The following is a 27,523-nucleotide window of genomic DNA, read 5'->3' as shown; positions in this document are numbered from 1 at the left end:
AACTTAATAATTATAATTTCTTTGCCATCTATAAAATATCCTTGTTGCAATTTACGGATGCAATTTATATGAGACTCAATAAACATGTTATTATATGTAATTTGGATTGTTTCTGAATGTTTTATAATTCTAGAATTCATTTAAAACGTATTGCTAATTTTATATAACTTATTTTGAACATAATTCATTAGCAATAATTCTGTAATAAATATTAAATAATACTGTTTTGATTTTGCCCGTTTATCGTTGATAGATGGTGCTGATCAATAATGCATCCATTTTTATAAGTTAAATTAATATATCAGTAACTTACAAAAGCCTCTTTATGCTTAAAACTTATTTTGCTAATATTATATCTTATTCAATTGCTTACTGATTTTATATGTTACTGTTCTTTAAAAACGTTCTTAAAAGATTGTTAATCATATTATGGGGCCAATGTTCATATTTTTCACAGTGTTTATAAATGACCAAACCTATAACTTAATTTATGCAAAAATGTAAACAAATTAGTTAATGACGTTTTAATGTTTAATATATTCCTAATTATTTTTATTGTAATAATTACTTTCATATGGGATTTGAACTTACTGTATTTTAAATTAATAAAAGCATTCTCTTGATTCATATTTTGGTTAAAAACGCTACTTCCTTTTTGAGAGGATATGATGATTGTAATAAAAAGGAGGGATTGTAATGGATCATTAATATATTCGTATTTGGCTTATTTTAAATTATCTATGTTTTATTTGTGGCTAAAAATACTTTTAATATGTAGTCTGTGAACCTATTTTACCGATACAACGCATTCCTTCACGTCACTAGTACAAAAAAATAAATTTATGACATTTCTATTCAGTGACTTCACTGGTGTTGCGCGTAAAGTGTGTGTTCAATATTCAAATTTGTGTTCAATATTCAAATAATTTGTATATGATAGTTCCGTAATATTAAACTAGATGGCGCTGCTAAAATAGCCGTTGAATCACGCTGTTGAGAACCTTTCGTAGATACTATAAGACGCCCCTTGTAAATTTATTAATATATATTCAGTGGAATATATAAGTGTGTTTTTTATTCAAGTGTGGTTAGTAACAACCCCTCAGCCCCCTCACCTCTCTCCGAATTCGAACAGTGTGGATATATATGTTTGTCTCTTTCTACGTTACGCCTCAACTTTTCGTGTTACACTTGATTTTACTCCTCATAAAATTTCCGTACCGGGCCTTATAACTCAAATCGTTTCTTAAGGAGTAAACTCCAAATATTAGAAAACTATAAATGGACTTCAGATATGAGGTGCATTAAGTACTGCTCTACTTTATTGTTCTGTATTTAGGGTTCCGTACCCAAAGGGTAAAAACGGAACCCTATTACTAAGATTTCGCTGTCTGTCCGTTTGTCCGCCTGTCACGGGTCACATTTTTCGGCATTTTTCGATCCAACTTTTAAACCGTAGGTACTAGGAAGATGGTTGATTATTTTACAATCTGTTTACTACTATAACTACTATTATAACAAATACAAATAAGAACAATAAAACATATTTTAATATAGATATTTTAATTTTATTATACGTTACCGCTTTGTTTACGTATCATTCATCATCACCCAACGCCATCTATTATTGTTTCATACAATAACTAAGCATTGATGAAAACAATAAAATAATAATAAAAAAAACTAAAAATAATGAACATTTGGTGGTAAGGAAGCCTCCATGTGCGAGTTCGGCTCGTACTTGATGAATTATTTGTTCACTTTCCACTTCCATCCAGTAAACTGCATGCTGATTTGCTGTCTAATTCATAAAAAAATGAGGTGGATAAAAGCGATTTTTTTCTAAAAGGACAGTATCTCAGTATGGAAGGTCCGAAAGCAGCGCGAGCACTTGACGTGTTGCGACTGAGCCCGCAGACGACGCGTGCCAGACGCAAATTTACGTGTTTATATTCACTCCACGTCGGAATGCTACGGTCCACATTTTTATACGAACTCGTTCATGAAACGCATGAAAGCAAATTGCGTGTAAAATGTCTGCAAAACACGTAATTTGCAAATTAATGTCAATTTATGATTAGCCTTAGATTTTTATTTGGCATCAAGTGCATTTTTAATTATAGCCTAAATACCTAAGAGTAACCTTACGTATATACCTGAGATGGTTAAGTTGAAATGCAACACAAACACACACGGAAGTCTAATGGACAAGTATTTTCTTAAAATTGAGACTTTTCCTTTAGTTTGTCATTTATCATTACTTCCCAAAATTTGATCCTTATAAGCGACACTATCAGATAATGGAATTATATAGAAATGTGTAATTTTTTTCAAAATGAACTCGTTCGATTCCCAGTTAAGGAAAAAGATATTTTAAAAAAACTAATGATGCAGTTTTAGTTTTTATCAAAATCGGCCTCGTAACTTCTTTCAACATTTTTCGCTAATCCTTATAGTTTCGGATTTGGCCCTGAAGGCCCATTTGAAAAATTCACCCTGTATATCGACGGTCCCTACGTATAAAGCGACATGTCAAAAACGCAGGTTTACAGGAGAGCGTAATTAATATTCAAACCACTCTAGAAATAATTTTCTATACAATTTTAAGAATATTTATTTATAATGTTGTTATAGCTTTCGAAACTTTGTACTAGTATTGTTAAATGTTGTTTTTTTTATATTTACCAGAAAAACTGACAGATAACTGTTTGCAAAAGGCAAATAAAAGTATGCCAGACAAGTCTGAGATACAACTTTATACGTAGGAAACATGAAAACGGTATTGATATCTTACTCAGATTTTACATTGATATCTTACTTTTGTAGCTTAGAAAAACAATAACATTTTTTTGTGTTCTTACTTATTATTTACAACGGAAAATATGCTTTTTAGACGTGATGTTAAGTTAGACATGACCGCGTTCATGCCGAGTGGCGCGCTTTTTAAGACATCGTACAAAGCGATAAGTAGGAGATATCCGCATTTACGACACCTATTTCCTGTAAATGTTATACTTGTTCTCTTATACGAATGGTAAATCTAGTAAAATACATCATATTTAAAGAAAAATCTTATATAGGCACGCGTATGGACAATCCAAAGCCGTATATGCAATAAAAAAATGCAATTTTTGACATGTCGCTTTATACGTAGGGACCGTCGATATTATATAGAGAATTTTTATTTAAAAAAAAACCTGGCTGCTTAGAAATATATCCCTGTGGTACTCGCACAATTTTGAGGGATGTAACTACATCTCATATGTTAAAAAGAATGAGGCAAACTTGCATAAATACCCTTGATTGTCTTGTAACACAAATTAAAATTAGGTACTTTGACAATAAAATAGCTTAACTCTACCAGCACGATATTTTCGAATTTTGATTAAACAGCTCCGAGCCCAAACATTCCATTACAATATTATCCACTTCCACAATCCCATTCGTTTATCCGAAGACATTCGCAATCTTCATATAACATCCCGAGCGGCAGAATTCGAATTCACACGCATTAAAAAACGGTAAGGAAACCTATATAAAATTAAGTCAACAAGTTCCAACGAAAAATTATTCATAGAGATCCTTGAGGTGGAAAGTGGGACGGAGAGAGAGGCACAAATGGGGCTGAGAGGGATAGAAATAAGGATAACTGCCTTCATGAATTGGAAATGTAATTTGGCGGGGTAACGCTTATATGTGAACGGGGCAATTGTTTTCGCGGCATGGTTGCCGATTTTGGTGATAGATGCCTGTGTGATATCTGAGGGACAGTGTTTTTATGTTTGGGGAAACTGTTCAATTTAATCTTATGTATATAATTTATTTAGTTTATGGAAAAAGGGTTCATTACGTGCCCTTTAGCTAAAATTACGCTGACGTTGGTAAGAACGAATTTTATAATAAATAAATGAGGAATACGTATTGTCGTAAACGCGGATATTAAAATTTTAATGAACTTTTGCATAAGATTGAAGTAGGAAACAAGCAGGTGGTCCATCATTATAAATGGTCATGGCCGGCCATAAACATCTAAATCCAACACCATATAAAGTAAAGGTTCTACTTAAAGCCGATGACAGGTGCGTCGACACTCAAGAGGACATTGAGCACTGAGACTAATAATGACCAACAACCGTGGTGCTTGTTAATAGTGATTTTAGAGTATCTTAAGGTACACTTTGAAGGTAGTTGAATCCTCAGTGGTTCGACTCTTTAGGTACCTACCAACACCACATCTCTTTCTTCCTAATAACAACAGTGTTAAACGCTGCTGTGTTTTGCTTTGAAGGATGTGGTAGACACAATTCCAGGCTAGTCCTCATGGGAAGCGGGGCATCTGTAGTCGACCTCTGGTATGGAATTTAATCTTATCTAGGATTGATTACAGATGTACATGGACAGCAGTAACCACTTACCATCACGTGATCTACAAGCTCGGCTGCTTTTTTCTAAGTCTTTTTTGTAAAGAATTAAAGGCTGCGCTGCGGATATTCACAGTAGCATGAACTTCAAGGCACAGCTTAAAATAATTTTACACAGGAGTTATACAATACACGAAAATTTTAAATCCTCACCTAAGTTTTTTTATGGAACATACAATACAGTATATAGTGAAACACTTAAGCATAAGAAGACATTATTCGTGAATTTAATCTTAGACGAGTATGCCCGAGTCAAAGATCTCCAAATAGGATTGAAACCCTTCAAGGAGCGTGATAAAATCGGATCGGGAGCGGGTGACGGCGTTAATATTCAAGAAAGCGCCCGTGGGAGCCACTGTCTGCCGCTTCCAGACTCTAGTGAGGATTTGGAACTTGTGTTAAATCAAAGGTGTTTAACGATATGTGGGTAACTTCTCGTATTTGTTTTGTTTTATATATAACTAGCTGACCCGGCAAACTTTGTACCGCCTCAAAATCTATTTATCAAATATATTTCATATAAAATATAGCCTATGTTACTCGTAGATAATGTAGCTTTCGAATGGTGAGAGAATTTTTAAAATTGGTCCAGTAGTTTTGGAGCCTATTCTTTACAACCAAACAAACAAACAAAGTTTTCCTCTTTATAATATTAGTGTAGATATAGGAGTTACAGACGAGCATGCAGTCCACCTGAAGTTAAGTGACCACTGCCGAACATGGTCATCTCTAATCAACCCCAGATACGATTAGATATTCCTGAGGTCGGTCTCAGATGCACTGAGGGCTAAGCTGGAACGCCTCGGAAAAATATGTCTATATCCTATATCCTATACCTCACCCTTCAAAATAGAACACAGCAGCGCTTAAGATTGCTGTTATGAGGTAACATTTATGTGTGGCGGTGGTGCCGCCGGAGCCGAACCACAAAGGGTTTACTACCTTCAAATGTGTTTCTTGTTTTGTTGAGAATATAAAATAAATCCTTGTAAAAAGGGTGCAGTACAATCTACCAGAAGGTTTGAGCTAGTATTCAAAAAGAGATGTATCAATATGGTATGTTTATTCAAAATAGATCGAAATACACATTTAAAAGCGAAGAGAAGTTAGCAATACTAACATTTTACGAAATCGCGAATGTGTTTTGTGAAATTCGTATTGTATAGTTGATATTTACGTACAAATGAAAATTATACAGATCTCAAGCAAATAATAGAAAAACAAATTTGACCTGTTATGACCTCCGACAAATATCTAACCGACTTATATTTAAATATTTTATTGTATAGTTAAATTGGCATCGATTAATTTTTTGATAAAAGATTTTTATACAACACAGTAGTGTGATAAAAAACCTAGTTGAGATATTATGGTACGGTCAATACAATAAAACCACATATACTGCATGCTCCTTAAAAATCTGTAGCATAAATAAGATAAAGAAAATATGTAGAATTATAAAACCGCTTACCAATAAGTCCGGCAAAAAGCAGTCTTTTCCATTAAAACCGAATACAAAAACTGTTTACCCATGAGTTGGCACTGCTAACGAGATAATCTCCGATTTAATTCGCAACGCCATATGGAAATTAAAAGGCGCCTGCAAACGATCCGATCGGTTCATTTAACATTCGAGACTCCATAACGTTCATATGTTTACTTGTCGTAATTACGAAATGAATATATGATGTCACGTGAGAAGTAATATTTTAATGACTTCCGTTGTACGATTGTGGAAGCACCACCGCCACACCTATGTGGCAGCAGTGTTATGTGCTGAAATTTTCTGATTCGAAGATTATTCTCGAATATAACAAATTTCAATAGTTACGCTGCTACTATAAAGCCGAAATACGTAATAACGCTTTCTACACGCACAGTCACACAATAGGATCCTGTGTCGAGGTTGTCATGGACACACATAAAGACGATTACATACTATATACATATACTCAGACTCAAAACAAATATCCAAATTCATCATTTAGATATCTGAATGGCCGGAGATCGAACCCAGAACACTGCGCGTGAGACCATTGATGACAGATCCACCACGTGGGTCGTGACTTTATATTACCAAAAGCTCGAAAAGGTTATCATATGACTGAAAGTATAATGCAGTATCCTCTGCACGGAAGATGCAGCAGACTGGGTTTACAGACAGTTAGACTGTGCAGACTATGTTTTACATTCTGATTTATAAAACGCAAAATAAGTCACTTTAAACGGATAATCCCTTAAAGTATAAAAATCTTGTTTCGCAAAACCCAGTAAGCTAGATAGCCAATTTCTCTTCGTTTTATACGGTCCCGTTGCCTCTCATAAAGCTGGTCACAATTAAGAGATTTAAATTTAAATAATGAAAACGTTTCCATTTTCAGTGAGAATAAACAGACCCTTATGAATTTAAACGAAAATGCGTAAAGCAGGATTGATTTAAAAATTAACACTCTGGAATAACATATATTACTATATTATACAAAAAAAGATTGCATTTTATATAAATTCATTACCATATAATTTGATGATCTCATTATGATCTTAATAAATGATGATAAATTTACGTAACACAATTTAATTTTAAAGTAGGTAGTTACTTTTAAATATTATTAATAGCGAATGAACAAATGTATATTGTAATATATAAAATTCTCGTGTCACAATCTTAGTTACCGTACTCCTCCGAAACGGCTTTACCGATTTTCACCAAATTTTATATGCATATTCAGTAGGTCTGAGAATCGGCTACTATCTATTTTTCATAGCCCTAAGTGATAAGGGTAGTTCACCATTAAGATTTTTTTATTTATATGGTAACACAACGTTTTCCGGGTCAGTTAGTTGTAATATAAATGTAATTACGCGGATTATATGACAATTGTAAACAGAATAAGTAATATCAGGCGATATTGAAATTATAACGTAAGTTTACACAAAAAAAAAAACTTAAATTGACTTGTAATATAGAATAGTAACACACAATGAACACTTGTGATGCGCGCTCAGTGGACTTTAATCTGTTTTCTGTGAAGCTGTAATTGCCCTGCAGTGGTCCAATACCGACTCCATACCTTCTACGAAACATTCGACATGCTATTCGTTTTACTTATCACATACAAACATTAATAACACATCCATAATTGAATTAGCGATTCCACAAACCTTCTAAAATTCAGAAGCTCTCAGCGGTTTATTATGCGAGATACAGTTTCACGTTACTGGAAGTACATTTCACATCGTAAAACACGATCATATTCAAATGGAAACACGATGAAACACATATAAAACGGCTGCAAATCTTTAGGGTCGCCGTGGCCCGCGGGGTCCCGCCGGAATCGAAAATATCGTCACTGGCATTAGCATATGAATTCTGAGAGAGTAATAAAGGAATAATATGCAAATAAAGGCTGAAATTTCGCTTGTAGGTACGCTATAAATTGTGTTGTTACTTTATAATTATTATTTTATCGTAAACTAGGTATGTTCGCGACTCGTTCTGAGTTGGTTGTAAAAGTACACTATAATAAGTGCAACTAACTATCAAATAAAAAATTAGTATAGGCAACGAATAGATAAGATCTTTTCTTTGGGAATTTGGTTACAACTCTTTACTGCTTGAAAAATGTCCTTTTTACTTATATGTTTTTATGTATTTATAACTTTATTTGTTCAATTCGTAAATACGGACTTCAAGTAGAATAGAATACTTACTTTTTGTATAAATAAAACTCAAATCCTACCTTTTAATACAATTTTACGTGAAAACGTAATTTTGTGCGCTACTTTTATTAAAAAGTATGGCAGTTCTTACAAGGTTTTTGGACAAATTGTCCAAAAACAGTTTTATTGTAGTACATATAGATATACGCATTCTTCTTTTTTTTTTTTTTTTTTTTTTTTATATGTAACCTAACGATAAGGCAGACGGGCTGCCTGATGGAAAGCAGTCACCGTCGCCTATGGACATTTGCAACACCAGAGGAGTCGCCAATGCATCGCCGGCTTTGAAGGAGAGCTCTTTTTACACCCCTCTTGAAGAGCCCCATGTCATAGTCCTGAGGGAATACCTCAGGAGGAAGTTCATTCCACATTTTGCACGTACGCGGCAAAAATGATCTATTAAACCGAACCGTGGAGGACCGCCACGGGTCCAGTTGATGTGGATGGAACTTCATCCTTCGGCGAGTGGTGCGATGAAGGAAAGGCGACGTAGGCACCAGATCAAACAGTTCCTCAGAACACTCACCATTGTAAAGTCGGTAGAACACGCAGAGGGAACCTATGTCCCTCCGAAGGCTTAAGGGTTCTAACCGATCAGAGATCACTGGGTCATCGACGATTCGCACCGCGCGTTTCTGTACGGAGTCAAGTGGGTTAAGTTGGTATTGTGGTGCCCCTGCCCAGAGATGCGAGCAGTACTCCATGTGGGGCCTCACCTGCGCTTTATAAAGCAGCAGGAGTTGCCCCCCAGTGAAGTACTGCTTGGCTCTGTTTAGGACGCCCAGTTTCTTTGAAGCCAACTTGGCTTTAACTTCCAAATGACTCCGATACTGCACGTCGCACGAGATGTCGACTCCCAGGATCCCTACACTTTTACCAATGGTGAGCGGGGTACTTTGGAACTTAGGCGCTATGACGAATGGGGTTTTTTTAGCGGTAAACGCGCAGACTTGTGTCTTCGAGGGGTTGAACTCAACAAGGTTAAGACGACCCCATTCCGAGACCCGCTCCAGAGAGTTCTCGATTTCAGACACAAGTCGGATTCTGCTTTCTTCCACGAATGTCCGAGAGGTGTTCGCACGGCCTGTGTACACAGCATCTCCCGTGCTATCATCTGCATAGCAATGAATGCCACCGATTTTTAGCAGCATATCATTGATATGCAGAATAAAAAGCGTGGGAGATAATACAGACCCTTGGGGCACGCCAGCGTTGATGAGCTTCGTGTCTGAGCAGCACCCGTCAATTACGACCTTAATATGCCGCTCAGACAGAAAGCTGGCAGTCCATGTGCACAACCTCTCGGGAAGACCGTAAGATGGTAACTTCGCGAGAAGGGCCCTATGCCAGACCCGGTCAAAGGCCTTAGCGATGTCCAGGCTTACGGCCAATGCCTCCCCGTTGCTCTCAACAGCCTGCGCCCAACGGTGAGTGAGGTACGCAAGAAGATCACCAGCTGATCGGCCCTTGCGAAAACCATATTGGTGATCGCTGATCAGCCGGTGCTCTTCCAGGTACCTAAGGAGCTGCGTGTTTACAACACGCTCCATAGCTTTTGAGAGCAGGGAGGTTATCGCTATAGGCCTATAGTTGGCCGGGTCGCTGCGGTCACCCTTTTTGGGAATAGGGTGTACAAGGGCAACCTTCCACGAAGACGGTACTTGTCCTGTGGTGTAGGAAAGCGAGAATAGGCGCGTTAAGACGGGAGCCAACTCGGGAGCGCACGTCCTGAGCACCACTGCGGGGATTTCGTCTGGCCCGCTCGACTTCTTGATATCGAGGGACAATAGAGCTCGCCTGACAGCCTTCTGCGTAAAGCGAATATCCGGCATAGAGCTCTCACACCGCGGGATGGTAGGCGGTGTGGCCCCTGTGTCATCAAGAGTCGAGTTTGAGGCAAAGAGGGTACCAAGAAGATCGGCTTTCCCCTTTGCCGTGTGGGCCAGAGAATCATCTGGTTTCCGCAGGGGCGGTAGTGAAGACCGGCAGAAATTACCCTCGACAGCTTTGGCCAGCGACCAGAAGGCTCGACTCCCGGAGGGGTAACCAAGTAGCCGCTCGCCAATTCTGCCGATGTGCTTAGACTTCGCCTTGGCCATATGCTTCTTCGCTGAAGCTTCGTTTTATTAGCGCTTGGGGCTCGCTTCTAATTTGGAATTTGCAGATGAAATTTTTAGTTGTGATTAGTTGTTTGCGAGTTTCCTGGGATTTTGTTGTTTGTACCCGGGGAAGGTCAACGGTTATCGCGTATTATACCGGATAGAGTTGCAAACTTGTTACAAATGTTTCCATATGAAATTATACAAACAGGTTACTAAATTTCCATTTTATCTAGTCACTATATGTACATGTATGTAGGTATATAGGTAATTTTATTTTTGTTGTTATTTTATATAGTAATATTGAAGTAGCTGGATGGTAGTGGCTACTGCCGCCCATGGACATCCGTAATCAACCCCAGATAGGATTAAACATTCCTGGCTGAGGTCGGCCACAGATGCACCGCTACCCCTGAGGAATAAGCTGGAACGCCTCGGATAAGTATGTCTCGCTTGCCACACCCTTTCTGCCTAATAACAGCAGCGCTTAACACTGCTGTTATTAGGCAGAAATAGGTATAGATGCCGTCGAAGTCGAACAACAGAAGGTTCTATGACCTTATTATTTTTATTTATTAAATAAAAACTTTAATGACTATTGCATTCTTACACCTATTATTTAGACGAGGTCGACTTTGAGAAAGATCCCGCTAAAAAACTGTGTTCGCGATATTCCACTTACATGAAGGTTACAGTGTAAACATGTTTACCCTCTCTCATATCTCTTTTAAGATTTCAATTTCTAATTATTAACAACAGAAGACTTACAAAAGAACATTTAAATTCTGCCAAAGTCTAAGCCACTTTGTCGGCTGTATGTGAATATTTATATTAAAATAACTTTATGGATGATCTTGCATATAACTAAAAGTCTCTCAGTGTTCCATATGAAATACTTATCAGTTGAGATAATTGAAGTCTAAAATTGAAGGTAGATAGAGGTTTAATTGATGCTTCCAATAAAAGCAATGTTAAGCGCAGCTATATTCTGGTTTGAAGGAAGAAATACTTATCCGAGGCTCTTTAACTTACTCCTCCACGTATTAACTTAGCAACGTGGATCGAAGCAAATCTGGAATGGATTACACATGCCCACGAGAAGCAGTAGCCACTTACCATCAGTTGGACTAGCTCGTTCGTTAATTTTGTATTCTAAAAATTGGTCTTTGTTTTTAGTCCTTGCCAGCATATATTATGCATATGTTTGTGTCCTCCGCTATTAAATTAACTAGAAAAGTTACTTTATCCATTCAGATAAAGCCCGGATATACGAGACGCATTGAGCCGCGAAATTGGGCAGTGTCGGGCGCACACCGCGCCTCATTCATAAAATATGTGTGGCAGCTAATAATGTATGGGACAATACTGAGCTGACGAATATATTTGTAATGCCAGAACGGCCCTTCTACTTTGGAGAATATTTAATGGTTATGAATGAATTGGAGATCTCTGGCCTGATGTTTATGAATGTTGAAAGTTTGGTTATCGATATGGTATTGTTTAAAGAAAAAAATATAGTGAATTTTATACATTTGTTTTCCGTTTTCCTCTAAACTTGTTTGCTCAATACTATGAAATTAAATCCCTTTTTTACCCGACTGCAGTAGGTAATGCATTTCGAATATAAATTACAATTTTTGATTCCTCGGCACGCCCTACAGAAAAAACGGCAACACGGATGTTACCCGTGAGGTGTCATTGAATTTTTCTAAATTGTTGGAGTGATACAGACCATATTTTTAAGCAGTCGAATTTTTGTTTTTATCGTTATTAAATATTTTTACCCCACGTATGTATAAAATGTATGTAACAAAAATTGAGATAATGTCGACAAGTTATTCGCGCGCAGAAAGATAAATAAACATGGAACGTAAAAAAAACTTTTGTCCCGAAAATATCAACGGTGGGTTCACCACTTACAACTAATCGTATTTCATATTAATAATTTATTTCACAACTCACGCTTATTCTAAGTCCTCCGACAGTTCTTATAAGTTCCTTAGAAGTTAACATGTCGCAAGAGGTCACACCGGCTTACCAATTTAAATACTATCCAGACTAACCCTAGGTTTGAGTGGGTTTGGTGGTAAGCTTTTCATTCTATATCCATTATATTTTGGACACATTATCTAATTACAACTCTTCTGAAAGAAATTTATTAGAGAAATAAACAATGTCTCTGTACAGTTCTATTTTTATAAAATTTCCTCAATACCATGACCATGCTATTGAGTTGAAATATCGACAATTAACAATATCAAAACCACTTGTCGTAAGACGGTCGTTATGTACTAAAGTGTATCAATTACGCAATATTTCGCTTTTTAATAATATACTTTTGTGTATTTTATGTATTAAATAAATAAAAACAAAACGATTTAATCCGTACACCGGAGCCCAATAAACAAAGCTTTTGCAGCAAAGGTTTAGAAAGTTCTTAGATTATCGCTAATCAGCAGGTATTTCGACCTGATTAAGATATGCAATGTCCAGCGAAGTTTCACAAAAAGGCTTATTCTTAAAGTTGGGAAGATCTGGATCGCTCCCGGTTCGTTCCCGTTCCCGGGTCGCTTCGTTTGCATTTTTATTACTTTTTAATTTCCTCGCCGGATACCGAGTTTGGGTTCCCACGCTAACGGTAGTCTTATCGAGTTATTGACTGTTGTTGTGAAAATTGAATTAATTTCGCTTTTAATCTGGACGGTTCAGTAAGATAAGTTCAGTTACAATCTATTCAGCCGTTTCCAAAACTGGCACTTACAGGGCCTTAATTTAATGTTATATTTACATTTTCAAAAGCTTTTTTAGCCTTAGAATAATATACAATTACTTACTGCAATACAGTTATTTATAGATATTATCAATTAAGAGCTTGAAATTAGTCATTACAGACATCCAAAAATGTAAAATGGATCTTTGCTTTTGATTCATTGTAACAATCTTACTTTGTAGTTATTTAAATTACCGAAAGATCTATTTTACATACTAATGTATATGTACTTACCTGTTAGTTATCAGTTAATAATATATTTCAATAATAAAAATTGAATATATTCCTCAAAGGGTAAGTAATTTAACTCTTAAAAGCCGTTCGCCGTAAGCAATAAGTAAGTGTTCCTATCTAAACCCTAATCCGATCGCTAACTAGTCGTCAAGCTGTTAGCGAGCTGATATTAGTCTTGATTACGTATCCAGTAAGGCAAGGCGCCCCATTTGTCTTTTGATTCCGGCGCATCGCATATACCTCACGACACGACAGATGAAAACCTAAACTTCTTAACTATTCATTTACTTACTTATTTTCGTTCGTTCGCATCTTTAATATTATTGTAGCAAGTGCTCACTGACGTACGTATGTACGAAATCCCAAATATGATTAAAAACTTACCTGATGCGTTACGATGCTGAAGCAGACATTTAACTGTATCAGTGATGCCGCTAAAGTCAAATCACGCGGGGACCTATATCAATGAAAATAATATATATCATCTCATCTAACAAAATCTTAAACCATCACAGTAAAAGCCTACTTAAATTGCGCAAAATCTTAAATAAAGTAAATAATCTTATAATCTTACCTGAGATAGACACAGTGCGTTGATTTAATATTAAGGCAGAACAGCTGAAGTAGTGATACAACCGTAGTCAATCAAGGTAATCCTGCAACAATTAAAACCATATACTTGAATACCATTAGTGAAAGTCCACTAAAATTGGATTTCTCCTCTTACTCAAAATCTTGTCTACGTCTTTGTTGTATTCAACGAAGACGTGGGTTCAACTTTATTAAACTTTTTATACTAACGAAAGAAAAGTCGTTTTAAAATCGTAACATGTAAGTAGTCCCAAGCATCACCGGTCCTACATTATAGAATCGCTAACGGCCTTCCGCCTAAGCATAATGTATCGTTTTATTAATTCCCAACGTACCTCCTTCAGGAAGAAAGATAACCTTAGTTTTCACATCTTAATAGACTAAAGATTAGATCCCGGTGCTCCTAAGATATACCTTTCTCTATTGTAACATATTGTTGGGGTATCTCCAATGAAAGACTTGTATTTAATTAATTCCAAGGCCTCCACAAAAATCGTCCATGACATCTGCCGTTTCCCGCCATAATACCCTTTTGTTTTTTTAAATCACGAATACGGCGTTACAGTCAATTAAATATATGGCCAGCATTATTTTTCGAGTGAAAGGTATTAAACTAATTTTAATTTTACACATGTCACATTTCAAACTGTTGTAAATTTTTTACAACGTTATAATGTATGACGTGTTTGTATGTACTAATAGACTGCACATTTTGGTAAAAAAATATTTAGTGTTGCCATACAAGAAATAAAAAATTGCATACATATGTATTTTTGTATGTAATATTTCAAGCTGTTATCTTGTATCGATATCATTAGAATGTATGAGAAGTTTGTAGGTACTAATATTCTGCACATTTCGATAAAAAAATATTTTAGTGTTGCCATACAAAAAATAATAATTATAATAAATTTGTATTTTTGTATGTGGTTTTTCGAGCTGTTATCTCCCTTTAAAGACCACCACCACCATGCCCAGCATACCTAAACGTCAGTTTTCTGTATGATGCGTTTAAAAATAATTATCGATTGTACAAATGTGTCGGAAAATATTTCAATGTTTCCATACAAAAGATATTTTTTTCATACATATGCACCTTTGTATGTAATATTTGGAGATGTTGTTTCCTTCTCATGTCATTCCAATGTATGAGGCCTCTGTAGATACTAACAGTTATAACATTAAAAAGGGTAAAAGAATATTTCAGTGTTCTCATACAAAAAAATAATAATTTTCATACATATGCATTTTAGTATGTAATTTTTCAAACTGTAATATAATTATCTGATAAAAAACTGTGATATCTTTACAACGTGTTACGCGTTTGTAGGTACTAATAATCTGAATATTTTGGTCGTTTCGTTTTGGTAGTTTCGTGTTATTAAAATGCTTACAGACAAAATATTCACGATTCAAATTCTTCAAACGGCCTTAAGAGAATTAATAAAAGTTCAATAAATATATAGGGAAAAAAATGTAAAAAAACTTGCACGCAAAACTAAAGAAGACAACCGACACGAGCTGCTTTAGCAGCGAGCGTACCCAAGCGACATCTAGCTTATTTTAATAATGTTGAACTAACGCAGTAAGGTATAACAATAAATGTAACCTTACAATATATACATAATATATATGTATGCTTTTTAATTATGCCAAATAATGTACACATAAACATGCCATCATTACACATTAAATCCTAATTTAAGGCGCTATATTAAAATATAATTTATGTCATGAATGTAGTGATAATAATGTAGGTAATATTCCGTATATTACGTTTAAAAATGCCATAAGTAAATTTGTACAAGTAGAAAAAAATGTGAAAATCTGTGTAACAATTCATGATAATACATTAAAATAAATAAATGTATTACAAATAACTTAAAGCCACTGTAAAAACAATAGACGCCACAGTGGTAAGGAGTTAAAGTAGGTACCCACTAAATGCCGGCAGAACTATTCCGCCAATTTTAACAGTTGACCGTTAAAGTCCTCACAATAAGCGGTTTCTATTCCAACTTTGCTTCCACCTAAGTCAAACGGTCCGACTTTACTAGGGTTGGTACGATGAAGTCATCTGAAATACTTGAAACAAATAAAGAAAAGTAAATCAGACATGTTCTTCTTAGCTACTTTTTTAACCAATACAGCAACACAACATACAAAGTTATTTTGTTCAATATTCATAGGCTTTCTTTTTGTTACCCACTGCTGCTGCGCCTATAAAGATTTTAGTCCCAGTGATCGTATCCATTCACAGTACTGCGATGCACTAATCAACTAGATGTTTAAAACAAATAACCTTACTCATATAGAATTTCATATAGAATTTGGTTAGGTTATGTTAGAAAGGCTCCAATTTTTGTAAATGTAGATCTAACAATTCACTGGTTGAACAGTAAAGAAAAATAAGAAAACATAAACAAAAATCTACCTTGCTGTTCGTTACATTCCACAAATTCTTCATATATTTTTTCTTTAATAATTAAACTGCTCGAGTCACTCACAGCTAAAATCCCATCATTTTTGTCACTACCCTCTTCCATTGTACTATTTTGACGTTACAATCGAACTGTGAACCACCAATAATATTATTGCTCACCAGCGCCATATTGAAAATTACAGATTACAGATAATATAATATTATCTGTCAGTTAGGGCGCGTACACACCTGACGATTTCGTGGCGCGCGCTGCACACGTGCTGTATGCGCACCGCATTCGAATTTTTTCTGCGCCTATTGGTTGTGCCCATAGATTAGTAAAGATTACTCACTCCTAACAAGAAAATGTAACCAGTTTTGACAATTGAAATTGTCACTGTCATCTATTTTCGTGTTAGAAAAATATTAAAAAGAAATGTAGTTTTTACATCATTTACGAATGAAACGATATTTCTACGCACATTTTCTTCGATTTCGTGTTTTTGCACCACTCAACTGCGCATGTGCATTGTTCCGCGTAAATTACACCATGATATCCATTAAATGGCTGACAGAATTATTCGCCGTTTAAGCCATTTAATGGCTTCAATAACAAGGCGGTGAGATATCTATAGGTACTTATCTATGGTTGCGCCTCTAAGTACAATTTACGTACCTACCTACGGCTCGCATTCTACGTGCACCTCTCATGGAATGGAATCCTCTCTGAACATGGAATCTAAAACCTCACATTAGTAACATTGCTTTTGATATGTCGGAACATTTATTTCGGTCCATTACATTTCAATAAAACATCCGAGATTTTATGTAGCATACGAAAGCTGAAAACACTTTAGGGCATCTAAGCCACTTAAACACATTCACAGACATTCATTTCATTTTTCTAAGACACTCATTTAATTTCAGCGTTACGTTATGACTAACACAGGCGACGGAACTATATAATAATAATAATACTATAAGAACTGAATAATAATAACTAAAGGAAAAGTAACAGCAAACACAACCAGCAACCCTATCGCATACCACAGAATCACTTGAGATGCGTCCAGTTCGATTCCCGTTTGCATACTGTCCAGGGCCCACAAGTGGGGGCACTAATGCGTTTGTGATTGCAGTGCTGTCCACCACAAGATTAGAAAACTTGGATCGCCTGTGGTGCTACGATAGCCCCTTGTTCCATAAAGCAGGCCACTAAAGTTAGAGCTCCACATGGAACTACTACTGCACTACTTCCATATATAAGTATTATCCGTTAGAAGTAAAGTAAGGTGTGGCTTTGTGGTTCAACTCCGGACCCATCACCACTTAAAACTATTTCAGCCTAATAACAGCAGTGTTAAGCACTGCTATATTCCGCTCTGAATAGGGTGATAAGAGAAACATATCCAGGGCGATAAGTAGAAATAAAATCTTATCTGGGGTTGATTGTAAATGTCCATGATCCATAGTAGCTATTTACCAACAAGTGGATTGCATGATCATTTGCTACGTTTATATTATAAAATATATATGTCGTGAATATCAATATGGTTGTTTAATAAGATTGCTAATTTTATTACCTTAGTACCTGTACCTCAGGTAAACGCCGTCACGTCACTTTTACTTAACAACGGTGCGCCATGCGAACAAAGTCGTATTCGAAAATGGGGTAGTTTACCGTGAGACACGGACCCGGTCACATCTCCAATGCGAAACTGTCGCATTTACCTAATTAACGCATTTAATCGCTATTGTTATTTTGCTATATACTTGACCGACTGACTATGATAAATTATTTTATTGTTACTGAATTACTGACTGACGTGTCCCTTTGATGTCTTAATCGTGTTTTCTCCGATATATATATATTCTCTCATTACATAAGAATAAACAAACGTAACATTCGCATCACTTTAATAGCGTATATCGCTTAAGACCTTTGAATTTTCATTAGTAACAATTCCTGTAAACCGATTAGCAGAGAGCGCTAAGGGTACACAGAAAGCGCTTTAACCACGTTTCACTTGGTGCAACTTGTTCCAATAAAGATTGCCTTTGAAAATGTTTACCTTTCGCAAAGATTTTTTTTAATTTATAAGTAGCAAATGAATCTGCCTCATAGTCTATGGTCACTGTGCCCACGGTCACCTGTTAGCCCTAGAAAATAATAAATCAATGTTTTTTACGCAATTTGACAACATCTTGTAGGTAGATATTGACAAATTTAAAAGAAAGAAAGAAAGAAAGAAAGAAAACATTTATTTCGGTAAACATCCTGTTACAATTAAGGTTACATAGTACTTAATACATAATACATAAAAGAAACAGACAGATATAACATAATATATATGACATAACAAGTGAGCAAATTATTAAGTATGAGGATGGATACCGAAAAGGGGTTACACTCAGCCTGTGTCGCGGGAAACCGCGGCTGCTGGTTTTCGGTGAAACCCCGTATTATTTTTCGCGCAGCTCGGACAAGTGGTGTGTGCTATACGTACTGGTTATAATAATTAAATGACATAGATATTTATATGAATATAGATAAAATTTGTGATTTAGCTACTAATAATACTGGTAATAATCTGTAGTATCTGTATATATATATATATATATATATATATATTTGATGCGAGTGAACAGTGCAAGAAATAAGTGTAAACATGAAATTGGCGTGGGTGAGTATGAGTGGGTAGTGTGTGTGCGCGTGTGTTGCGTGTATTTGCGTGTGTATGTTCATGTGTGAGTGCGTAAGTGCATGTGTATGAGAGAATGTCTGTGTACGTGAAAGATTCATTATTGCTGACATTTTTGAAACTTTAAAAGATGCAGTTTGTATTTAATTTTAAAATTATTTAACGATTTTGTATTACGAATTGGTGGAGGAAGATTGTTCCAACACTTCGTTGCACAGTAATTAAAACTACCACGGAACGCAGCAGTGCAGTGTGTTGGATAGCATAACCTAAAACTAACAGCGCGGGTTTGGTGTGTAGTGTTGATATATTTAGACCATTGTAATTTGTTATATAGATATGGCGGCGACTTATGTTTTATTATGCCGAATAGTAGGGAAGCAAAATGAAGCTGCCTCCTGTTCTTCATTTTTAATATATTAGCATTGTTTATATAGGGTGTGACGTGCGATCGCGGTGGTATATTAAAACAATACCTCATGCAAGCATTTTGTACGCGCTGTATCAGCTTCTCAGAGCGCGTTAGAAGTCGCGGGCCTATCACGGTATCGGCATAGTTTAATTTTGAAAGTACTAATGATTCACATAGCTTAATTCTTAAATCAGTACCTATAAAATCTCTTATTCGGTAAAGTACTTTAAGCCTATAAAAACAATTTCGAGCTACATTTATGATATGGTTTTCGAATCGTAAGGACTCGTCCATTAATATTCCCAAATTCCGCGCCTCTGAGACTCTTTCAACAGACTTACCACTCACAAGCACCTTTGGGTCATTCGAAACAATTTTTTTAATTTTCTTGTTACTACCTAAGATTAGATATTTTGATTTTTGTGGATTTAAGGTTAGGGTGTTTATGTTGGACCATTTACAGATACGTTCCAAATCTTCATTTAATTTATTCACGGCAGATTGTGTTTCAGAAGGCTTAAAAGAAATATAGACTTGCAGATCATCTGCGTAAATATGCTATTTACAATGTCTGATGTTCTTAACTACATCTGCAGTGTACAGTATAAAGAGCAATGGCCCTAATATGGAGCCTTGTGCTATTCCTCTATCTATTTCTTTACTAGTGGAGTAGTCTTTCTGTGCATTCTGTCTTTGGTCCAAAATAACACATTGGGTCCGATGCCTAAAATAGCTGTCGAACCATTTTATCGACTCTAAACTTAAGCCATAGTAAGATAGTTTGGATAGGAGCAGTGGTATATTCAAACAATCAAAAGCACGCGTGTAATCAAGAAGGACAAGAATAGTTCCTTCTCCCAAAGACTGTGCTGCAAGGATGTCATCAACAACACCCATCAAAGCAGTAGTGGTGCTTCTTTTTGTTCTGAAACCAGACTGATTGGTTGGTAAAATGTTATTTGTTTCTAAATAACGTTTTAATTGGGAGCAGGCAACTTTTTCTAAGATTTTAGAAATATTAGGTAGTATACTTATAGGCCTAAGGTCCTTAAGTTCCGCAGGGTTATCTTTCTTTGGTATTGGCTTTACCAACGCATTTTGCCATAAAACAGGAAAAGTGTTACTGCTAAAAGACATATTAATTATTTTAGTAATGACGTCGAGCGTATGAGGAAGCGTCAACGTCAGCATATCAAGGGATAGCCCATCAATCCCTGTAGCGTTAGAATGCAGGGATTTAATTACCGTGGCAATATCCGTTTCATTCACCTGGTGGAAACTAAAAGATTCCGGACAGAATTTATGATATTCATAGTACGTAATATGAGAAAGGAGAACATGTTTATCCCCAGGGATATCTAGAAAGAAGTCATTAATTTTATTTGAATCACACAAGTGTGCCGGAATCGCAACATCATATTTGGGCTTGATGGAAACATGTTGTTTCAAATGTTTCCACATGGCATGTGGGTTAGAAAGATTAGAATTAATATAGTGCCTAAAATAGGCCTTTTTCTCTGAATATATAGCAGCGGTAACTATATTTTTAAGGTCTTTGTAATAGTTTGTAATAGTTTGTAATTTCAATCTTGAAAAGACAAATAATTGCATAGTTTGTTTTTTTGATTGGTACACCTCGTATAAGTGTTTCTTTCTTATTCACACTCTTCAAACCAGACCACTAAAGCACTTAACACTGCTGTTATCGGCAGTAATAGGTGTGAAGGTAAACTAGAATACCTTTTTAAGCCTACACATATCCAAAATCTGCCATTTTGATTTTCATTATTTATGATAACAGGTTATCCTACTTACTATTTTGCGCCGTAACAAACTTCAGTATTAATGACGTAAATACGATAAAATCCTTTGAAATTCCTTTGAAATGTACGTCAGTACTCATTTTCTTCGCGACGTCGTTTGTGCTACGGTAACGTTACTAATCACTCTATTAGTATTCCGCTGGACAGGGGTCTCCTCTCAGAATAAGAGGAGCGTAATGAAGATTACACAGTGCAAGATTTTGAAAAAACTTCAACAGCGTGATTCAGAAACGCCATCACTTGAAGAGTAACGGACAGTCGCCACGTAGTAAATACCAGTACTAAATACCACATAGTAAATACAACATAGTAAAACCAATAGAAATAGCATAAGCATGAAAACTATCATTTGACGCTATCTCTTCTATCTTAGGATTTTAGTAACAGCTCCAAATAGAGTCCTCCTTAAGATCAATTAGTATAGATCATCAGACGCATTGCAAGGACTAAGATGGAACGCCTTGTACTACGACTACACTAACACAAAGCAGAGTTGGCAGCTACACCACCGTAGGCAACCAAAAAGTTCAACTACTTTTCCATTTATTTTGTCTTCAAGTGGAAATTATCACCATCATAACTTGTATTCGTTACAATACATAACATCCGTACCACGCGTGAATAAGTTAATAAGTTGAAAATGCACATTGCAGCTATTTGTACTCTTTCATCATCAACAACCCATTACTGTCCCACTGCTGGGCACGGGTCTCCTCTCAGAATGAGAAGGATTAGGCCATAGTCCACCGCGCTGGCCAAGTGCGTATTGGTAGACTTCACATACCTTTGAGATTTTTTTTTTTTTTTTTTTTATAAATCTCTCAGGTATGCAGGTTTCCTCACGATGTTTTCCTTCACCGTTTAGCAAGTGATAATTAATTTCTAATACGCACATAACTTTGAAAAATCAGAGGTGCGTGCCTGGGATTTGAACCTCGGACCCCTCGATTGAGAGGCCGAGTTTCTTAACCACTAGGCTATCACTGCTTTGTACTCTTTGGTGTGAGGGTTATTTTAAAATTTGACAAGTTGTGTATGTACGGTAATTAAGACCCGTTACTTTTTTATTCACCCTATAAATTAAAATTATTAAACAATCCTAATGTTTATTATGACTAAAACAAAATAATGTACATACATATATGTACAGTAGATCGACATATCAACATATTCACACGTGGTACGGAAATATATTTCAGTATAAACACCGTTTACTTCCTAGGCCCCTTAGGCACTTAAATTTTTCGTCCCAGTCAGTTTGTGAGTAAAAATCCAATTCGCGAGGATCCCATTTACTAAAGCGAAACTGAAATCTATTTTAAAATATAATACGCTTTTATTTTTGGACAATTCCGCGAGTGGCTCCGGGGAGAGAGCTAATTTCAATTTCATTTAGTTCTGGCGCGATTCCATGCACCGCGAACAGACTAGCTAATGTCGGGACAGACACGTCATGCCTGCATGCTTATTTACTGCCTACTCGAAAAAACAACGGGTCCATAACAGCATAAGTGGCTTACAACACCCTTAAGACCTAAATATAAAATTACAAAACCAAGGAAAAGAACAACAAGAGACATCAAGAGAACAAGGGACAAGAAAAACTAATTTCTTGTTCCGTGTAGTCAGAAACACCTAAAAGCCTTCTAATTATTTGTAAGGTTACGATTTTATGTTTTGCTAGAAGGTTAATTTATTTGTAATCGCATACATTTTCATTATTTTAAAAAATATTAATATTATCTGTGTAAAACGCTGTGTTGTACTTTTTGCTTCTTTGAAAGTTGTAGTAAGACAGGGACATTAACTTTTAACTTTAAATATTCCTCTATACCTATTCCTGTATTGTGTTATTATTTCAATAATCATGCAATAAGATCACATGAAAAAAATCTTAGTCGTTAAATCTCCATGAAAAGTAAGTCATTTATATCTCATTAGTAAATATTTAAATATTTATAAAACATTTAACACGTTTCAATTACGCTATTAAAGTTTTCTAATGTTTTTTTCTTTCCAAACTGAAACTTTCGTAGCACGGCCGCCTACATCAATATGAGCTTATACTGTTTGAACGAGCTGACGGAGTCGATCCTCAATGTTCAATTTACCCGTACACATACATGCAGCGCTTCTGCATTGTTTAGGAACTGAAATTTGTCATCTTAATGTAACGGAGTCGAGCTGTCGATTCGATTGATCGAGTGGTCGATTGAAACCCCTGCTAAAGGTACTATGACCTAACCTGTCGATATCTCCTTTTGCTTAGTGTCTTAATCTGCCATAGACGTTTCTACCCACTCTCTAATCTATGGTGGAGAACTCTGAAGCGTTCGGGTTCCGTAGCATACTGCGCTGTCTGAGCCCCAATACGCAATTCCATTCGCTGCGAGAGGATTCCGCATTTTTATCGCCGATACCTTCAGATTGCTTCTAAACCCCTGGAGAATTATGGGCACTATTGTCTTATTAGCCAATGCGATGCAATATAAAGGGACCCTAGAAGTTGTAGGAGATATTTCATATTTATTAACCATTAACGTTGAAGTAAGACTCGATCTTTAATGTGAATGTACTAGGAATAGCATTAAGTAAGTACTATTTTATTGTTTTTAAACAGTATTAAACTAAATATCATCCTTTTTTCAATAAAACCAAAATAAATATTGAATGACTGATACGTATGATGATGATAACTTCTAATCATTTCTTTTAATAAAATCAATGAGAATTAAAAAAATATTTTTAAAAAATATACCCCAAGATATTGACTATGTAACTTGCAAATTACGTAGGTACTAAAATGAAAAACTCTGTATCTTTTTTGCAGTCTAGGTATATTTAGACTCCATTATGATAAAATGAGATACCTCACTCATACCACAGATTAAACAGTTACACCGTTAAGTTAACCGATTAGTTATGCGTAACTATTTTTTTCGTAACTATGTATAGTTCGCGCCAAACGGCTAGTCCGCTGTGAAGTTGCTGCGAGCAGGTGTAGTCATACAATTAGCTATGGCGACGCGATTCATCTCTATATTCAGAGCGCACTAGCAGTTTTACGCGGAAAATACTTGTATAAAAAGCCTCATTTTATCTTGCCAAATATCCAATTTATTCAGGTGTCATATAAATGAAAATAAACAGTTGTTTGTTGTTTAAGATCAAATCTCGGCTTATATAACTTTACCGTTGGAAGTTCCCTTACACTTCATTTGGTTCGTTTATCAATACTGTTAAGGAGACTACACATAGGCTTTAAGTTTAAATGAACATTTCATTTAATTTTCTGAATTAGGATTTTCAGAAAGACGTTTAAACAAATATAGAGTAAAAATAAACAAGCGCAATTTATGCCCTTTTTAATTTAATCTAACAGACATCTATAAATCTCGGGGCGAATGGACCAACCTTTTTTTAAAAATCACTAGAGTTATCGATAAAATAAATACCTACCTGGTAGATTTAAAAAATCAATCTATATTTATCACTCACGTGACAACTTTAAAATATTGAAAAGCAAACATAGGAATTATTCGCAGTTGGTATCGAACGAAAATGTCTATGAATGATTTATTAAACGCCAAATCACTTATATGCTACCGATTTAAATATCGAAGTCATATCTCTCTTTAATTTCTAAATGTATATTGCTCGTCATAACTACAACGAACTAGCTTTTACCCGAGGCTTCACTCGCGGATAGAAGTATTTTTCCCTTTATTTATCCCTCGAGGACGGTATTATGTTTCGGGATAGAAAAGTACCATATTATACTTTTTCTGAACCCGGGTGTACAAAATTTCACGACAATCGGTTATGTTCTTATAGTGAAATAGTAAAGAACCAACAGCAAACTCACCTTCGCATTTATATTACTTGGGAAGGTAAGACATTATCCTAAGTAAACTAAACAAAATAATATCTATTTACTGATATTTTGTAAAGAATTTTCATCTGATAGTTGAATGCATTTTAAACCAAGTAAAACTTTGTGCAGGCGGCTTTAGAGCGATCTTGTTAGAACTTGATTAGAGCCGCCACAATGCGACAACCAAACTTCTGATTACCCGCTTACACAACTTTTAACACGACTTCCGAAATTAACTATAACAGACAATAATGCCGCAGGAAATTTTCTAATTTACTGCTCCAAGATTGGTCTACACTTAATATTATTTGAGCATTTCATTGGTAGTCGCAGAATGGTACCTATATAATAACTTTGTATTCTTATAGCAATCTATTATCATTTATTTTATTCTTCATATAATGAATGATAGAAGTACATATTTTGTGTAAATAAGGTAAAAAAATAGACATATTAGTTAAATGGTATCTTCGCATATAAAATAGTAGGAACCTACCTAACTAGGTAACCACTAGACATCCATTCCACATTTCCCCATACCGCACTTTAACGATAAGCTCCCTAATCTCTCACTGGACAATGGCAATGCAATCACAAATGCATTAGTATCCCACTTGTGGGATACACGCTCCGTGGGCAGAATGCAAACGCGGGGTTGTAGACGTGTCTCGAGTGGTCTTGAGTGTATGGGGATAGGAGAATTTCCAATTTTATTGAATTAGATTTTTAAAAGCGCCCATTTAAAAAGAGTCTGTAGCTGCTTATTATCAGATATTAAAATAAATGTAACATACAAAGAATAAGTAAACTTCACAATCTTTGAGAACTTTCTTTAAAGAACTCAGGTGTGTGTGTCCCCACAATGTTTTTCCTATGATATGCGTCATTTGCAATAAAAAAAAATATTGGCTCTTGCAAAAGCAGAAGCTGACACAATCGTATTTGATTGCTTTTCACCTAATTGCGCAGGGAAATATTTTTCGAGGGTAAATTGGATGTATGCTTACGGGCATTGGGGCTATGAGTTTACAAAGCACTACTTTTATTGTTACGTCTTATATTTTCAAGTTTTTATTTAGCTTAGGTGCAATGTTTTTTACTTTATTTTAGTCTGTGCTTGTAATATAAATATACTTAACTCTGTGTGGTGTCCTTTAATTTGTGACAAAGTGTGGCAAATAGACGTTGCGTCCTTCCTCATCGCGTATGCAGGGGTGGGAATGCTGAGCGATACAGTAACACGCCGTAAGCCTCCACCACGCGCGTTGTACCGGGATTCCCAGGAATTTTCCCACAGGAATACAATGTTCGACCCGATACGCTCAGGTTTAAGCCAAAACAAAAACTCCGATTGCGAAGTAGGATATTACGATTTTTGTGGAAATATGTACTTACGATCAGTGCGATGCATGTTTATGAAAGCAATTGGAGGGCAGAATTGTCAGCCGTTTAAGACATTTAATGGCTTCCTTCAATTACAAGGCGGTGAGATATCTATACTTATCTATGAGGATTATTTTAGTTACCCTTTTGGCTACTTTCATACCTATGCGTTTTCATATAAGCAACATTAAGCTATGTAGCGTATGCCACATTATCTAGTGGTTCTGTAGATAAGAAGATTCAACATTGTAATATTATAGGTAGGATTTGTTTATTATGATATACCTAAGAATTAAAATAATACTTACTCATTTGCTGTAATCATTATAAAAAATAACGTTTTCATTGAATGAGTTGCTCAAATGTTGCTTTGTGTTACGTAAAATCAAGCGAATTAGAATTGTTTTAGCCTTAGAACCCCGTGCATTACAACCGCACGACTGCCCCCGAAGCCGCCGTTTGCCGACCATACGTGCATCACTCTGTCAACATAGAGTAGCGAAATCTTCACTGGATGTGATATTTTCGTCTTCAGTTATTTGAAGAAATACAGAAAATATTTTTTCAGATAGACACTCAAAATGTACACGTAGGTACAACAAGGTAGGTAGGTAGGTAGGTAGGTAGGTAGGTAGGTAGGTAGGTAGGTAAGGTAGGTAGGTAGGTAGGTAGGTAGGTAGGTAGTTGGTAGGTACTGATTAATATTAAGCAATTTTCTGATCAGTACAAATACATTTTTCTGAGTTACTCTAAGCAAGAATAATTATAATGGTTTGATGGTAACCTATATTTTGTATCAGTGAATTATGTACGACAACCTACCTGTTTCTAGAAATGTAAATGAACTGTTATTAATTTATTATCAGATTTTACCTTAAATAATTAGTGGACATTCTTCGACAAGGATAATTTCCATGGCCACATCTACAAATACTAAACTTCGGAAGTAAACTTGATAAATCTATTATTTAAAACCATACCCACGTTTGAAAAACTATTTTATTATTAGACATACCACATCCAAACACTTTCCCACGACGAACATAGCGCTGCCACAAGTCACGAGTTAAAT

General features: G+C 35.8%; 2 long non-coding RNA genes across 3 annotated transcripts in view; both read right to left on the bottom strand.

The window, feature by feature from the left end:
• The window catches only part of LOC140751620 (uncharacterized), a 51,438-nt gene extending 35,106 nt beyond the window's left edge, over positions 1–16,332 (bottom strand). The window contains exons 1-4 of one of the 2 annotated variants that reach the window (XR_012103365.1): positions 16,270–16,332; positions 15,773–15,920; positions 13,819–13,900; positions 13,629–13,701 (exon numbers count right to left, since the gene is read on the bottom strand). This is a non-coding gene — a long non-coding RNA (uncharacterized LOC140751620). Of the gene's footprint in view, positions 1–13,628; positions 13,702–13,818; positions 13,901–15,772; positions 15,921–15,998; positions 16,037–16,269 lie in introns of those variants that run through there. The other variant, XR_012103366.1, reaches the window with a different exon arrangement.
• The window catches only part of LOC140751782 (uncharacterized), a 592,785-nt gene that overhangs the window by 494,499 nt on the left and 70,763 nt on the right, over positions 1–27,523 (bottom strand). The gene's annotated exons all lie outside the window — the stretch shown is intronic.

This window comes from Epargyreus clarus, unplaced genomic scaffold (genome assembly GCF_041222505.1).
Source record: "Epargyreus clarus isolate Ecla_fem2 unplaced genomic scaffold, WU_Ecla_fem_2.2 ptg000023l, whole genome shotgun sequence".
Classification (NCBI taxonomy): domain Eukaryota; kingdom Metazoa; phylum Arthropoda; class Insecta; order Lepidoptera; family Hesperiidae; genus Epargyreus; species Epargyreus clarus.
This window is presented reverse-complemented; position numbering and strand designations above follow the sequence as displayed.